The following is a 19,159-nucleotide window of genomic DNA, read 5'->3' as shown; positions in this document are numbered from 1 at the left end:
AATGCCGCGATTTTAAAATATATATATCTCGGCAATTTCCCGTATGTGGCGACACGTGAACGAAGCTATGCTCCTCTCTCCACATTATTGTGACGACGTATAAATTAAATATTTCATCGTGACGATTGTCATCAAATGGACGAATTTTTAATATATCTCGGCATTTTCCCATCTGTTATTTCGGGTGGTGTATGACTGACCATGCCGCGATTTAAACAAAATATATATATCTCGGCATTTTCCCGTCTGTTATTTCGGTCGGTGTATGACTGACCATGCTGCAATTTAAAAAAAAAATATCTCAATGGACTTGAAGTTACAGGCCTTTGAGAATTCATTTCGTTCTATAAAGGGCAACTTTCATCCGATTTTCTTCCCGTTTTTTTTCAACCGAGTCTAAAACTATGTTAGCGACTGTGAAAAATGAAATGATATATCGAATTTGATTTGAAATAAAACTGTGTGAGAGAGGAAGACACCATGGGCCTACAAAACAGGCCTCAAAGCTATGCGAGTTAATAAAATGGTGGATATTTGTTTATATGAAGCCTCTCCCAGAATGGGTGGAGCTATGGTTCCCAGAATGGGTGGAGCTTTGAGGTTTTGTCTTCTCTGCAAGAACAAGAGGAAGAAGAACAAGAAGAACAACAACAACAGCAGAGGGCACTCTATGACCAGCGTCTGCGACGCGGCTGAAAATAACTGTAGGGGACTCTATACATGGAGTAATTTCTACAGGTAAAGGGAAGAGTAGGTTTGTTTATAAGATGGGAATGTCACAGTTCCACATTGGCCACAGCACTACTTCCCCCTCCTCCACCCTCGCCACTGCTCATACTTTCAGTGGGATGGGCACCTTGAGTCGTCATGGAGAGCCAAAGATGACAGATGTCGGAATAGGAGAGTGTCGATCAAGGGAAATATATTCAGAAAGAATATATCTGTATGTTGTCTGAAAGAGAAGTCCACAATTCAATAAATATTATTTATCTTCTTCTTATGCTCAATTATGACCATCGTAATCTTCATGATAAATAATAATCAGTTGTGCAACCACAACATCCCACGATCACCGCCTGTGTCAACAGCTCCACACATGGGTACCACTTCATTTGCTGATTGTGAAAGATGCAATAATTTCAATGACTTCTTTAGATATCCCACAATCTATTGACTGGAAAGCATGACCTTCAATTTTGACACGAAAGTGAAAGTCGGTGTTTCAAGACATTTAAATACCAAGTAAACTCTTCAGCTCCAAAGACCAAGCGCTGCGTTTGCTGAGAGCTACCTGGCTTTTATCCTCTTGTAAACTTAAAATATGGGTTTCCATGGAGTCTGTGACTGTGTGGTATTCACAACCTGGCATTCGCCCCTTCAGCAATATGATTAGTCAACTGTGATGCCCATCACAAGCAAACAGTCAGAAACTCCACTTTGAGCTGCAAAGTGTTGTATGTCAAATTTCCAATGGCTTTTGCTTTCTTGTCCGTCCATATGCATGTGAGTGCTGAGGTGCAAAGCAGTGTCGGGTAAACTAGAGAATTCTCCTAGGGTTCTCTTTTTCTTTTTCTTTTTTAACTCAAAACCTGTCCTGAAGCAATGAAGGCCTTTCTCTTCCATCTTAAAGCCTTCCTGCGTGATGCCAGGTTGTAAGGCAGAAATCTGTAAATGCAGGTGGCAGGATGAAAGCTTTGTTGATGTGAGTCATATTCTTATGTACTCGCGCTCTATGCATTTCAATGCCTCAGTAAATCCTTAGGCCTCAATACATGCTGCACTCTACTGTACTAATCTCCTTTTCCATACTTTCTTTCTTTATCTCACCCTCACAGCCACCAACACTTTGTCACTTTTCCCCTTCAACTCATCTGTATTTTACTACATTTCTGTGGCCTTTTTAAACACCAATGTGTCATTTTGAAATTCCTTCCATGGTGCCAGCCAGCACAAACGTGTGATGCTGAACTGATCTTTGTTCATCACTCCTGCTTTGTTCATATACTGACAGGGGTCAGAATACATTTTTTGTCTATTTAAGGAAAAAAAGATCGTGAGGCAGGTACAAATTGTGTGCAGCAAGGTCATATGAATGACAAAAGGAATCTTTGGTAATGGTAAAATAAAGGTAAAAGTTTTTTTTTTTTTTTTTTTTTTTTGTATACTGAATCGAGCGAGGCCCGTGAAAGAGCTGACATTTACTTCACAAACAAATCAACCAGACAAACAAAATATATAAAAAGAGGGAGCGGAAGACAAGATGGGGAGAGAGGGGGAAGCACACAAACACAACATTTGAGAGCAGGGAGATGTGTGGAAGGGAGAGGGCTTGGGGGGAGAGGGCTTGGGGGGAGGAGGCGTGGGAAGGGGGGGGGGGAGGGAGAAGTATAAAACACGAGGACACCAAGGACTTCCAGGACAGAAGTTGGTATTTCAAAAAAGTGGAATTGGGGTGAAATTAGCAGGGGTAGAAAAGATCAAGGTTTTGGATGGGGGAAGATAAGAGATGGTGGTGAAAAGCTGTTTTAAAGACCTGGAGGGTGGAGTGGGATTGAAGAGAGTGAGGGAGTTTGTTCCAGAGGTGGGAGAAAAGAGGATTGAAGGAGTGAAGGTGAGCAGAGAGTCTTGATTTTGGCAGTTTGACCATAAGAGGGTTGCAGGCAGATCTTGTGCGACCTGTAGGAATATTTGTGGGACAGAGCCCAGAGAGAGCTGGGGGGGCAAGGCCAGAGAGGAGTCGGTAGAAGACGGAAAGACCACCAACCTGCCTGCGGTGAGTGAGTGAGAGGCCCTTGGAGTTAGCTACATCGCGGGAGATTCCAATGATTCTGAATGCTTTGGTTTCAACAGCGTGAAGACGAGCTAGGTGTGAGGCAGGAGCACCAGCCCAGAGGGGAGAGCAGTATTCCATTGAGCTGCGGATGAAAGCCTTGTATGTGGTGAGGAGCTCAGGTGTGCCAAGGAAGGACTTCGCACGAAGGAGGCTGCCCAGTCGGCGCCTGGCTTTGGAGGCCAGATTTGAAATGTGGTTTTCCCAGGAAAGATCATGGCAGATAGTGAGACCCAAAAGCTTGAGTGACAGAACTTCTTGGAGAGGATTATTCAGAAAGTGGATGGGAGGGTTGTCCAGTCGGTCTTTTCGGAGAGACATCGTAAGAGTGTGAGATTTGTCAGGATTGAAAGACATGTTCCACTTGTTTGCCCAGTCTGTGATTTTGTCCAGGTCTGCAGAGAGTGAGGAGGCTGCAGACTGCCGATCTGAGGGATGAAGAATGGAGCGACAGAGAGTAGAGTCATCAGCAAAGAGATACAGAGGATTTTCAAGAGAGTCAGAGAGAGTATGAGAGAGAGAGTATGAGAGAGTATGAGAGAGTATTTCAAGATAGGTATGCAGCATAGCAGACCAATTGTTCAAATTGTTCTAAAAGCACCAAAATTGGCACACATGTAGATTAATATATTCTAAACATTTTTGGATATGGAGGCATTCAAGATTAGCCCTGTGGAAGATATGGCGGCCATTGTTCAAAATGGCCGCCATTTACCATTAGCGTCATTACATAGACTTCATTATGTGTCGTTAGTATGGTGCTAGATGGGCCAAAATTCCTTTTTTTTACATCAGAATTAACATCAATAAGTGTTTAACAGATATTTAGATGAATCTTCTCAAAAATGGCCCTCAAATTGCTGGCAAAATTGCAATGGAATGGTAGTCAAAATAATACACAGGGTACGGGGAGTTTACAGTATGGTCAGATTGTAGTTATATAGTCGACCAAAAGCCCAGTCTCTAGGCACAGTACTTACAGTTATACATTTATGGATAGATCTAATATAAATGAACAAATCTAAGTGGCTTCAAGAAGAGGACACAATAAACAGTTGCCAAGACAATAACTTTCAGTATTGTGTAATCCTGCAGTACATACATGTAATACAATAACGTAGATTTTGCCACACTATGTTAATTATGATTCTGAACTTTTCAAATCTGCTCACCAGGATTATGAATGTCTACAGATCATAATGTTGGCTAGCAAGTTTTCTGTCCTAATCTACTGGCATTCGCCTTCACAGAAACACAGACCAGTGCATTGCAGTGAAGCGTTCTTGCACTTGCAGCGGTTTCTGCAGCCTTTCTTGCATCCGCAAGACACCAGCTCATAGCAGGTCTTGGATGCCTCAGGGAGTGTGGTCCAGAGTGGTGTGTAGGACCCATCATCACTCCGATGCCAGCCCCAGTCTGTTGGTGGAGGGAGCACGGGCTCTGGTACCAATGCCTGGCCCCAGACATGACCACCCTGAAGGGCAGATCTCTTCACATGCCACCCTGAAGTCCGTGTAATATTCTGGTAGAGGCTCAACCGTCTTTGATCCAGTATCACGCCCAGTGAGAGCAATGCTACGATCCACTCCCTCATCTGCACACGTTGGGTGTTGCAAAAGCGAGATTCCTGTTCCATGGAATGAATTCTTGGCTGTGGTGGCACTTGGGTTGTGGTCAATGTTGTCCACAGCCGCAGTTGTGAACACATTGCCACGCAGGGTAGGCGGGCAGACCACTTGCTCTATGCGGTACAGCTGACACACGCTGTTTCCCATCTGGGCAGAAAGACGCAGGACTCTGTCATATGAGATGCTTAGGCCCAGAGAGAAGAGCTTGTCCACAAGTCCTCTCTTGCGTGTTTCAGCATGCAGCATCAGCCCAACATAGGTTGGAAGAGGAGTTTCTTGAGACGTACTGTGTCTGACAGCTGGAGGCTCCTGTGTCTTGGTTGCTCCCTGCTTCCGACTTTGCTTGACACTGTTGAACTTGAGAAGCTGCGCAATGGAAAGAGCTGCTTGTGTCGAAGAGGAATGGCTTTGGTTCTTGATGCTGGGGCCATCCAGCACCATATTTACCATTGCAACTAGTACGTTTGGCACAGAGTCCTCCTGACAACCGCCCAGGAATGATCCACGGAATCGGTCAGTGTCTTCAAACATATATCGACGAACTATCTGTGCAGCACGCGCAAGGTGAACTGCCTCAGTGTCACAGTCTTGCTCGCAGGCTTTGCCTAGCGCTTCACCAATGTCGTCATCAAACGCTAGTAGAACATCTCGGCCTTTGCTCTGGGATCTCAGGCCTGGTAACTGGGCTAACAGGCGCTCTTTCAGCCTTGTGCTATTAACTTTCTTGCACAAAGCAACCCCGAGCTGTTCCATTCTTGTCGTGTATAGCTTTGCAAGATCTGCGAGTCTGAAGACTGGGGCGGTGCCCTCTTCTAGGTGGGTTTCCTCGATATACAGGACCAGTTCAGCCAGTACGATTCTTGACATCACACCTTCATGGTCAGTTTTCTGCTCGGCTTCTACAGTGGTCTTTGCACGATAGTAAAGAGCCAACAAACACTTGGAATGGTACTTGGCCTCCAGAGCCACCATATCACCCATGCTGAGCCTGGCCATGAGTTCATTGTCCCCAGCTTGCGCTGCACACTTCCGTATGCGTGTGTCCACCTGGAAGGTTGCTACTTCATGTAGGGTCTCTGTGCCAGACTTTCCACAGAAAAAGCAGGAGGTGCCGCTGGTAGTGGCTTCTGAAGAGTGCGTTCTGGCGTGCTTGGCTGGGACATTGTCAGTACTACCAAATGCTGAGCTGCTTGCGATGAGTCTCTTCTCTGCTCTTCGTAGCATTGTGTTATTGTATTGGAGCATACATGTTTTATGCCACTTGGCCTGGTGGGCAACCATTGTCGCCTCAACACCTTGTCCTTCATCTAGTCTCTGTAACTGAACAGTTCTTGGCAGTTTCCCTAGTTCATCAAACTTGACCAAGTTTGCAGCCATTGTCGTGTATCCACTCCCAGGGTCTCGGCGTTTAGACAGTACTGGGCAGACAAGTGACTCTGTTGTCTCCTCTTGAGATTGTCAGGGAATTTGTACTGGGGGACTCACAGGACTCCAATGACCGGACACAGGTTACAAAAGGTCTAGTTTATTAAACTGTATTCACTTCATCCAATTACCAAAATGATACCGCATAATATAATGGATCAGGTTAACTCTTTTCGCTGGTCCTTCTCGTTCATCCGACACTCCCGTTCGGTCAGCGCTTCACGTAGCAAGTACTCGTTCATTCCATCGTTCCGTCGGGCAGGGCTTCTGAGGACAAGTCTACTTTACTCAACGTTTGCTCTCGTTATATCGCCAAACTGGACTTAATCTCCTCTCCGCTAATGTCCCGAGGTCATGCATCGCACCAAGTCCTGGCATCAGCTCGCTCCCCTCCTGCTGTGATTTCCATTTACACAGCAGGGGGGGGGGGGTGCTCTAGCCTGGGGCCTTGACCAGGTGTTTCCAAAGGATTATCATGTTCATGCACATTCTGCTTCGTTACCAGATTTAATCAATGAGTTACCAGGGCCAATCAATACGTTACACTGAGTTACACTTCCACAATTCCCTCATCTTTTTGTTTTTGTTTATATTAACCATTAATCTAAACATCAATATAAGTAAACAATCAATCACTACTAGTAAACATCATTACAAGTATAAGTAAATAATCAATCACTTTGGTAATCAAATTCCCTTAGGCATACACCGTCATCCTACAAGAATCACAAAACATTTCGTTGGTCATTGACTCCTTCCATATTGTTCGATCTATTGCATTTGCATCACAAATATATTTTCAAAACAACACTTCACCATCACCAAGATACAACAATTTCACTTCATTTTCAAGTTTTGTAAAGCATCTGCACCATCTGGCAAAAAACGTTTGCCTCCACACAAATGTTAACTTTGTTTGAAAGGAAGGGCTGATCACTTGTGTTTGAATCCAGGTATGGAACATTTTCTCCTAATGTCTTCATAGCTCCTGCACTACTTCGTGTAGGATTTCGCTGTTGTGGTAACACTGCGGAGTCATAGACTGACCCTTCTCTCCATGTAGCATTCTTGCCACTTTTTTGCTGTGAACCATAATGATTCCTTGAACAAGGCCTTCACCCAGTTGTAGTCGACTTGCCTCTTCCCTCATTGTGAGTGGGCAGCAAGTATTGGTGTGACGTTGATTGGCCAGCAAGATGTGGAACAGGGATGCCGGATGCATCCACACTGATGTTGGGACCATGGTGTTCAGGTCATTCATGGTCCTTACCAGGAGCAACCAGCAGAATCGTGCACAGCTGTTGTGACAAGGGCACAGCCGTTTTTTGCAGCTCCATGCTGGTTCCCCGGACGTTGGTGAAGTAATAACATATGTCCCCGCATTTCACAGAGGTTGCAGGTAAAATGTCGTTGTCCTGCAACTTCTGATGTGGTGAATGTTCGAAGTCTTCGAACAAGAGTAAGTGATCGCCTTTCTTTCATATGTTGCAGTGTGATCCAGGCAAATGGTCACATAAATTTCCTTGGTGAAGGTAAGCATTCATCTCCAAGTTACACGGGAGAATGTCTTCATCATTCTTTGAGAAAGAGGGTGTATGCCACGATTAACTTCATTTTTTAGCCACAAATTTTCTTTCTTTCTTCTTCCCAATTCCGTTAGCAATCCCTCCAAAATGTGATCTCGTCTTATCCTTATGCTCAGTCATATCTGAATCTGCTTTCCGCACACACTGAATCAGATAGGGTACATCTTACCATGAAATCAGCATAATCATGTATATCTTCCGACAGTTTCACATTCAACAATTTGTTGTTTTTCCTTCACACAAAAAGTTATATTCATTTATATGCGTCACACAAATAATATTCAATCAGGTATGTATTTTATTACTAAACTAAGAATAGCATTGTATATGATTACAATCACAAACGGGAATACCTAATTCCCAACAACAATTTTCCCAAACCAACAAATTAAGCATAATGTATTATTACCATAATTCCTCTCCACTTTTTCTTTTCCCTCTTTTTTTTTTTTTTTTTTTTTTTTAACAGTGTGTCACTCGTGGTGATATGAGTTCATTGATATTGTAATTGACACAACTCATAACATTGTCGTTATGCCATTATCTTAATTCTACTGTTTATGTCGCCATAAAAGTCTTCCTTTTCTGGTTCCACATTTCTTTCCTCATTTGTCACTTCATGTGTTATCATCGTGTTGTTGGTTACCTTATTCAAACACACCGTCACTAAGGCTTTCAAGCAAGCCACCACTAAAACAATTGCCAATATAACTACTAAACCAACAAACAAGTCTGCTACTCCTTGTATATATTCATATCTATGACATAGTTATATGTCGATGACATTTAACATTATATACCAAACTAACAAGCTTCCTAAAAGGTAAATAAAGAAAATCCCTTAATATGTAACATAATCAGATTATTTGTCTTACCCTGATCCCCCTATCTCCCGGGGTTGAACTCAATCCCCTGGTCATGAGTGTAGTTGTGATACATTTTTTCACTCATGCTGTATTAATATCAGCAGGTAATTGTATGTCATGTAGGCAAATAAATGTCACTATTCCAAGTAGGAATATCACATGTTGAAAATGTAATGTTTATCAATGCAAGGGGTGTTAAAATGTAATTCAAATGACTGTAAATCATGACTATCATTTTTCTACCACTGAATGTTCTGCTGGGCTGCTAGGTGCAGCCTCATTTTCTGTGGGATCGTCCACCTTAGCCCCATGTGCTTGCTTGCAATGAGAGGCATGAATCCAACTTTCTATTTTGGGTCCATATTTGTTTCTATTCTTATCAATCTCCTATGGTTTATCAATTCGTTCCAAGATACCGCAACCAAAGGTTTTAACCAAAGCTCTACCAAACTATTTCCAATTTGAACAAAAATGCCAGTGAAACAATGATTCGAAGGATTAACTTCAAGGGGTCAATAAATTTATTCTATAGCCAGATCTAATTTTCCCATCCAATAGTTTGCCTTGCCACATGTCATATTATAACACCTTAATAAACCTTCGAAAAAATGTTTCCCATCTCAACAAATTTCCTTTTTTTACAAATAGCCATGTGTAACTTACGTATTTAACTACAATTTCCTCTCAATTTGTTTGGCCTAACTGGCCGCAAAAGTGGCTGCCAGCATGCAGTACCGTTTTTATCTACCAAGGAAGTGTTCCACACAAGACCTCTACCAAAATGTTGTTTGTAAAAACAAATCTGGGATTTCTGATTACATGGATGCACACTCTCAGGACATTTTCAGGCTGCTGTTAACAATCCACTACGATGACTTAATTCCTTTACCCACAATCAAATAATTAGTACAAATTGAGGATATTATCCCTATCACATTCTTTTATAGATTCATTATGTTGGATCTAATTTTTTCCAATAATTTTCCACTGCTGTAAGGCGGAACAATAGCTCTCATAAGTCTTAGTAATATCGTACTTAATTTGCCCAGCAGAGAATAATTTATTTACTATCCTTTCTCATCTGTTAACCAGTGACTTTGTTTAAACTCCAGAACTGAAAAACCCACAATAGTTCAAACCAGCAAAATTTTCTTTACTCTTTTCCCATATCATCTATGCCTAAAACACATCCATACATACAGCACAATTTATATGCTGATAAAATTCAAGTTTATATATATAAAATCCATGAGCAGAGTATTCTGGGAAGTCAGTGTAAGACCTCTCCCAAATTTGGATGATTTTGTACTTCCTCATTTCCTTTTATGAAGCTCATATCCATAAATAGATGTTATTCTCATATACATTCTATCAAAAATGGAATCCCAAAATTACTCACAATTTTACTATTAATTAATGGCTGCTCATAACCCAGCACATCAAATTTTTATATTCCATTTCCCTTGACAAAAGAGATAATGTTCATAATCAAATTATATTTCTATTTTATTTTACGGATTCTCTGGATATTCAATCCCATCCACATATCCCAATCCCATCCACATATAACTATCCATTTCCAGACAGGCACACTGTCGGTGTCAACAATCTTGTAAGATTGATACACAAAACACACACACACATGCATTATGCATATTTGTTTGCGTTGGAACCATTATTTACAGATCAGATGGGTGTCAATTTTATTTCAATTTCATAAAATTTGTCAATCAAATTCAAAATGCTTATAGACAAATGAACCAAAAGTCCATTCTTAGAAAACCTTTATGATGTCAAATTGAAATTACCCTTTCTGCCTTCACAATAATCTATCCAAATTTTGACTACACACCCATTTGCATGTCAGTCGACCATTGACCTATCAATTGTGCGGAACAATAGTCCGAAATTCCCACCTGATCATCATGTGACTCTTGTTACTTGGTTTGCCAACAATTGCAACGCAATTGTTCCAAACTTTGTAAATTTAAAATTGCTGTGCCCAAAATAGAAGATCCAATTTTGGCATTTGATCAATTAATTACTAATTTGCTTACAAGCAAAAGAAAAATGAATAATTCTTGCTCCGAAAACTTTTCAGACCCAAGAATCATCGACAGTTATTCATGTTTGTCCAGTAATCTAATTTGTTGAGGCCAATCGTCATTTGGGATTTGTCGCAATGAAGGCCTAATCATTGTCTGAGGTATCGGTCAGCACTGGTACCCTTGATCTTGGTTTACCCTATTAACTTGTCTTCCTTTTGGTATACGGACATCCTCTTTTCCAATGTCCCATCCGTCCACACTTGAAACACCGGTTTCTGTCGTTGTCTGATCTGTGCACCTGTGCACTTGTATTGCTGGGCTGCATCTCTACATCCCTGAGTTGCCACTGCAATCTCTCGTTATCTCCTGAAACACGAAAAAATTCTCTGTACCGTCCTTTTTGGGGAGACAACTGGAAATCTGATGGGACAACTGTCACTTTCATTCCTAATTTCGAGGGCAGTTGTGCATTTGTCTCCTCCACTGTATCCTGTATCCTTTTTATTTTAAGTTCTAGATCCGTTATCCGTTCTTGCTGTTCCCGTTGTCTGGATTCACCATCCCAAAGATGGAATGCAAGCCAGTCTACCGTTAGATTCTGTCTCTTCCTGGCTTTCAATCTTTGTTCCAATCTTTCCAATCGACTTCGCTCAAATGTACCATCTCTTGGAAACTCCTCATCATGTCCCTTTGTCCACAAATACCAATTCTCGACCTGCCTTATAGCTTCGGCACCATAACGGTCGTACATATGATGTGTACAAGTACCTTTTTGTGGAATTTCTGGTTGTCCTTGTGTATTCTTGCAGGCTCCATTTCCCATTCTGCCTTTTATCAAATTAGCGTTGGATGTGTTGTAGCTTGTTCCAGGTTCCTCTAAAGCTTCACTCGTACCTCCAGGAAGGATCTCTCCACCTGTTCGCACGGTGATTTCCAGAGAATCTCCCTCAGCTGTGGCTTTTGCACAATCCAATCTCACAGATCAGTATTTGCAGATGAGCCGGAGGGTCAGTATGAAGTGGGTGAATCCTCAGGTGTCCGCTCTGTTTGACGGGGAAATCACACAATGGTAACCGCACATACATATCTGTATATAAACTCACCACCTTGCTCAATTTTCCCAGGTTGTCTCCACATTGATAATATCTCGCAAAGATATCAAAGCTTCTTTCTTGAGACCGCATTTTCATCAATCAAACAATCAATATATTCAATTCAATTTATTCAGTTCAATTTATGCAATTAAATTCAATCAATTAGATTCAATCAATTAACAATTCAATCAATTATTCAATTTCAATTAATTCATCAATATTCATCAATAAATCAAATTAATCATTTTGAATGACTCCTTGCATAAGCCCTTTCCCCAATGATGTCAGGACAGGTCCATCCATTGACTGAGATCGACTCATCGGTCGTCACCTCTGGTTCGTACCTCATGTCAATTGATGAATCACCGTCCTGTCCTAGGGTCATATCTGACATATTTCCCCATTTTGCCTGGTCTCCACAAATTTTCTTTGCAACCACTAAAGGCAACTCATCCTTCATTCGTGAGACAGCCAAAATGGATGGCAGATATTAAAGTTCATTGGAAAAAATATCTCATCATTTTTTCCTTTAATAGTACCCAAAATCTCTTGGCAATTTAAATTTCGTAAAACTACTGAAATAAGACTGTAAATTTCCTTCAATCATGCTAAATTTTGAAGCTCCATTGCTTGTAACACCCAATTTATCCCATAGGGCTTGAAAGTTCTTTCCCAAGTTCATGCAATCATTCTGCATTTGAACCCTATGATATCATTCATAATAATCATCATGATTTTATAGTCATGGTCATATCATAATCATCTATTTAAAACGAACATTTCCTTTATCACCACAATTATGTGGTATAATCAACAATAGAATAAAACTGTACATAGCAACAGGCTACCTCATGGCCACTCAGTATACCTATTGACAATAAGTCATAACAATATCGAATAATCATTGAACAATTCAAAAATCGCTTCCACTGCTCCAGCCGCAGCATTCGTCATTTTGTTTGCTCATCCGCATGACCAAAACGAAATAAAGGGAGCTCAACCATTACACAGCGCTTTTAATGGCGCATGCCATAGAAACTCAACGCAATTTCGACTCAGCCAGAAAACGAGCAAATTTTGCAGGATGTTAACTGGAATTAGTCGTGAAAATATATCCAAAATACACAAAAAATACACATCCACAAAATAAACAACAAACCCAAACAAACCCAAGGTCGACCCTCTTACACAGTAAATTACATCATTTCAGCATCGTATTGATTGCTGAAATATTCCAGGGTTTATACATACCTTAAAAGAGGTATGCGTGGTGTTGCCCCCTCCCACGTTTATTCCAGGGTTTATACACACCTTAAAAGAGGTATGCGTGGTGTTGCCCCCTCCCACTTTTAATTCCTCATTAAATTCCTCATTAAATTACTTATTAAATTACTTATTAAATTACTCATTAAATTACTCATTAAATTACTCATTAAATTATTCGTTAAATTACTCATTAAATTACTCATTAAATTACTCATTAAATTATTCGTTAAATTACTCATTAAATTACTCATTAAATTACTCATTAAATTACTCAGTAAATTACTCATTAACTTAACTTACATAGTTTCAGCATTGTATTGATTGCTGAAATATTCCAGGGTTTATACACACCTTAAAAGAGGTATGCGTGGTGTTGCCCCCTCCCACTTTTAATTACTCATTACATCGTTTCCATTAAAAAAAACATCGCTTCTACTGCTCCAGCCGCAGCATTTGTCACTTTGTTTGCTCATCCGCATGACCAAACCGAAATAAAAGGAGCTCAACCATTACACAGCGCTTTTAATGGCGCATGCCATAGAAACTCAACGCAATTTCGACTCGGCCAGCAAACGAGCAAATTTTGCAGGATGTTAACTGGAATTAGTCGTGAAAATATATCCAAAATACACAAGAAATACACAAAAATACACTCCCACACAAATAAACAACATTTATTCCGTTCAACAGAACAAACATTTCCTCTATCATGACACGCATGTCTTCAAAATTATATGACCAAGAGAAAAAGTAAAATTAATTAAAACTGCGGGCAGTGATGATCCGGGGACCATACCGCTCCATCCTGATTGGACGAGTGCGTGCTAGAGTCGTTAACAACGACAGTCCAGATCCGATTGTTCAAAATTTCAACTCAATCGATCGAAAAATGAACGCAGGGATGCATTTTAAAGGTGCAGTGGCACTAACTGAGTTGCCACGAATATGGCCACGAAATTGCCAATATGGCCATCACAAAATATTTTCCTTAATGAATTGGCTCATAGCATAACCAATCTGCAAGTATTTCATCCGAAGATGTATCTCTCAGGAATTTTAATTAAATAAGTCATTTATAAATCAACGAGTTAATTTATTAAATGATTAATCAATAAATCAATATTTTCCTTGACAGCCACATCACTTGGTCAGTGTCATGTCCAAATATCAGCTTCCTTACTCAAAAGGTGCCTGAGTTAATGTAATGTAATTACTGTAATAAGATTACTGCAATTACTGTAATGATTACTGTAATTACTGTAATTACCGGAACTGTAATTACTGTAATTACCTCAGGTAATTACTGTAATGTAATTACTGTAATGTAATAAGAAATGTAATTAATTAAATAAGTACGGGTTCCAACAACAAGTTCCAACAACAAGTTCCAACAACAAGTTCCAACAGCAAGTTCCAACAACAAGTTCCAACAAATTCCAACAGCAAGTTCCAACAGCAAGTTCCAACAACAAGTTCCAACAAGTTCCAACAAGTGCCAACAGCAAGTTCCAACAACAAGTTCCAACAACAAGTTCCAACAAGTTCCAACAGCAAGTTCCAACAACAAGTTCCAACAAGTTCCAACAACAAGTTCCAACAGCAAGTTCCAACAACAAGTTCCAACAACAAGTTCCAACAACAAGTTCCAACAGCAAGTTCCAACAGCAAGTTCCAACAACAAGTTCCAACAACAAGTTCCAACAAGTTCCAACAAGTGCCAACAGCAAGTTCCAACAACAAGTTCCAACAACAAGTTCCAACAAGTTCCAACAGCAAGTTCCAACAAGTTCCAACAGCAAGTTCCAACAGCAAGTTCCAACAACAAGTTCCAACAGCAAGTTCCAACAAGTGCCAACAGCAAGTTCCAACAACAAGTTCCAACAACAAGTTCCAACAAGTTCCAACAGCAAGTTCCAACAACAAGTTCCAACAAGTTCCAACAGCAAGTTCCAACAACAAGTTCCAACAAGTTCCAACAACAAGTTCCAACAGCAAGTTCCAACAACAAGTTCCAACAACAAGTTCCAACAGCAAGTTCCAACAACAAGTTCCAACAACAAGTTCCAACAACAAGTTCCAACAACAAGTTCCAACAAGTTCCAACAAGTGCCAACAGCAAGTTCCAACAACAAGTTCCAACAACAAGTTCCAACAAGTTCCAACAGCAAGTTCCAACAACAAGTTCCAACAACAAGTTCCAACAAGTTCCAACAACAAATGGTCACAAGTCATTATCACATTGCAATGACCTCTAAACATTCCTAAACCAATATCCCATTAAAAAATCCCATTAAAATCCCATATTTTGTCACCCTTTGCATTGTTGAAAGCAATTAATTCCATAACTTAATATTACCTCAATTTATATATACTAGGGCGTGCCCGCACGTACGTGCTCGCCCGTACGTGCTTGCAAAAACATGCGTGCAAACAACAACAACAAAACTTTGAAACCACGTGGCAGTAACGACCACAGAACCACCCTCCTATTTGCATGGAATGGTTTGGTCCATTCGCAAAGCCAAAACGAACGACCACAGAACCACCCTCCTATTTGCATGGAATGGTTTGGTCCATTCGCAAAGCCAAAACGAACGACCACAGAACCACCCTCCTATTTGCATGGAATGGTTTGGTCCATTCGCAAAGCCAAAACGAACGACCACAGAACCACCCTCCTATTTGCATGGAATGGTTCTGTGGTCGTTCGTAAACAGGAGATCCTGGGTTCGAATCCCAGCGGTGCCTCCAAGATTGTCAGGGAATTTGTACTGGGGGACTCACAGGACTCCAATGACCGGACACAGGTTACAAAAGGTCTAGTTTATTAAACTGTATTCACTTCATCCAATTACCAAAATGATACCGCATAATATAATGGATCAGGTTAACTCTTTTCGCTGGTCCTTCTCGTTCATCCGACACTCCCGTTCGGTCAGCGCTTCACGTAGCAAGTACTCGTTCATTCCATCGTTCCGTCGGGCAGGGCTTCTGAGGACAAGTCTACTTTACTCAACGTTTGCTCTCGTTATATCGCCAAACTGGACTTAATCTCCTCTCCGCTAATGTCCCGAGGTCATGCATCGCACCGAGTCCTGGCATCAGCTCGCTCCCCTCCTGCTGTGATTTCCATTTACACAGCAGGGGGGGGTGCTCTAGCCTGGGGCCTTGACCAGGTGTTTCCAAAGGATTATCATGTTCATGCACATTCTGCTTCGTTACCAGATTTAATCAATGAGTTACCAGGGCCAATCAATACGTTACACTGAGTTACACTTCCACAACATACAAGACACAGCTTCCAGTTTGTCTCAGGAGGTGTTGTGGGAGTACGTTGCTCAAAAGTATCGACCAGTTGGAACTTCTTTGCCATGGCTGCAGTCTGGAACAACGCGTCTCTGATGTCAGGTGGTGCTGCTGCTGCTGCTGTAATCCACCACCAGTTGAATGGTTATCAAAGCCTCACCTGCAAAGACACAAAACACCACCATGTTACCACAAGCTACTACTACAAGTACCATGACTATCAACACTATACTATTACTGCAGCCGCCGTCACTGCCACCACCGCTGCCGCTGCAAAGTAAAATTCATTTTTCTTGTAAAATGGTAGCCATTTTATTTGGTAAGCACACAAGTATGTGTAATTGTACAATACTTATCACCTCTAGCACACTTATCACCTCTAGCATCCACAAAAAGACAAATTATGGTACATATTCAATGACGCTAATGGTAAATAGCGGCCATTTTGAAAAATGGCCGCCAAATGTGCTACGGGGAGAATCTTGAATGCCTCCATATCCAAAATTGTTCAGAATGTATTAATCTACATGTGTGCCAATTTTGGTGCTTTTAGAACAATTTGAACAATTGGTTTCGTATTTTTTACTATGCCGCTGGGCTAAGAGAGTATGAGATATAAAGACGATTTATTGTCATTTTACAAATGTGCGTCATCACTACTGATGCCTACTTATTAAAAGAGAAACAAGTCATATTAAAAAAAAAACTGAGAATTGCCCCAACTGATCTCCTCAATCATTTCACGTCTCATCCTCATATGAAATCAAAAATTCACAATTTAAGCAATAAAGGAAAAGCTAGGGAATTCCCCAGTAATTTATGTGGTGGCATCCTTGTCTTACCTTTGTGTGTCTGTCATTGGCTATTGTACACCACACTCCTTTCCTATTCCATCTCCAGGAGCTGCCCGATGCTCTTCCAACAATACAGTACGTATAGGCCTTAGGCGTTATGACTCACCTTCCGCTTCGGACAAATTAAACCCAGGTATCTTAATACAGTGGTATTGTTTCATGAGTATCGTTTTCGTAATAATAATAATATTATAGTAAATATAACCATAACAGATAACACTTTAATCCCAATGTCGTGAATGGAAGTTGATGGATTGAAGCGCTGTGACCGCAGAAGTAAGGAATTGACCTCAGCTTTTTAGAAATAATATAATTTTCGTAATAATAACGTAACGTTATTATTATAGTAAATCTAATCGTAACACTAATCCCTTTGTAGTGACTGCAAACGTTACTGGAGGTTAAATATATATCTTATATATATTAAAGTAGCGGCAGTTTTGTGTCCGGCCGTCATACTACGTCATTACGTATATGATGTCATTACGGCATAAACACCCGCACACTTCGAGAGCGGCAGGAAGGGCCATTCCTCTTTGTGGTACATAGATTACAGGCTCTCTATGATCAGGTCTCAAGAACATTGGGTGTGTGTTCATTTACCAAGTTTATTGTGGAGAGATCGCCAAGTGCTTTAAGCATTTGAGCAAGAACGCCATTCAAAACCTTTAAGGAAAGGCTGGCTTGGCAAACGCCAGCGAGCTGCTTGGTAAATGAGCACACCTCCAACTCTTGTGGGGTACATAGATTACAGTAGATCTTCACTCAGTTCTGTAAGTAAAACTTACCCTCTTGGATGTCAAGATTCTTCCAAATTTTTTTCTTTTATGTTATAAACAGCATTAGCGACTGTTTAAAAAGCTAATCATGTGTGTTTGTGGTGTATAATATTTTGCAAGCCGGGCTACGCCGCTGTTAGACTTTTGGTCTCGTTATTTATTGATTAAATGATTAATTATTTAATTATTCGATTAATTACATAGTCAACTAATTTTCGAAAAGTTACAGATTCTGATGAACCAGTGGTGGTTTTGTTAAGCTATTAGCCAATTGATTAATAAATTAATTATTTAAAATTATTTTTTATTTATTTAAATTATTAATAACTTATTTATTTTCTTTCTCATTTGGGCAATATCTCAGGCACCTTTTGAGCTTGGAAGCTGATATTTGGACATGACAGTGACCAAGTGATCTGGCTATAAAGGATATTTTTGATTTATTGATTAATCAATTAATCGTTTAATTATTTAATTATTTAATTAATTTTCAAATAGTTATAGCTTCGGATGAAACACTGGTGGTTTAGGTATGCTATTAGGCAATTGATTAACAAATTAATTATTTTACGCTTATTATTTATTTGTTTAATTATACAATTAATTAATCGATCAATTATAATTGATCGATCAAATAATCGATCAAATCGCTTTGATCGATGATCGATCAAATCGATCAAATCGATAAATCGATCAAATAATTATTGTACATCTCTCCCTTGCAATACTGTCTCTGTATGTGCTGCACGGCGGCATTGCCCCGGATGCCAAAGGCGAGGCGCCCCGGCAATGTCGCACGCTGGAGGATATGTTATTTATTTGGCATGGGGGAGGTGTACTTTGAATGTATCTGTACTTGTTTAATTTCACTTTTTCTTTCACAGCTGATAATATAAAAGGCATAATCAGCATCCTGTGTTGCATTTTATGATCACATTGGTAAGAATTGGAGGAACCCCAAAAAGGCATGGAATGAATTATAAATGCTGAAGGAGCAGCTTTGCCGTTTCGACCACAGAGCAGACTTCATGCATTATGCAGATGATGTGCGCCAACAGGGACGTGGGAACACAAATCTATGACTCACCATGTCAATCAGATCAATGCTTAATTATTTATTTACATTTTTGTACTTTTGCTATATAATGACTTTGGGAATTCGGAGGACAAGGAAGTAATGAAGAACGTAGTTAAAAAGATTATACCATCTTGTAGTAAATTAATTTTGTTACCATGGAATTTTCAATGTTGGTAAAATAAATGAGATTTTGGGCATTCAAGGGAGCCTCATGCAGTAGGAGTAAGGAAGGAACATTGGTAATGGATAATGGGATACAACACAACAACAACATGCATTTTAAGGCCATTTTCCCTGCTAGAGCGGGGGTTAGCCTTGCGGTCCCCATGACAATCTTCTCCATTTTGCCCTATTTTCTGCATCTCTCCTTGTTAACCCCCTTGCCCGCATTTCTTCTTC

This window comes from Myxine glutinosa, chromosome 2, assembly GCF_964187855.1.
Source record: "Myxine glutinosa chromosome 2, kmMyxGlut1.1, whole genome shotgun sequence".
Taxonomy (NCBI): Eukaryota; Metazoa; Chordata; class Myxini; order Myxiniformes; family Myxinidae; genus Myxine; species Myxine glutinosa.
This window is presented reverse-complemented; position numbering follows the sequence as displayed.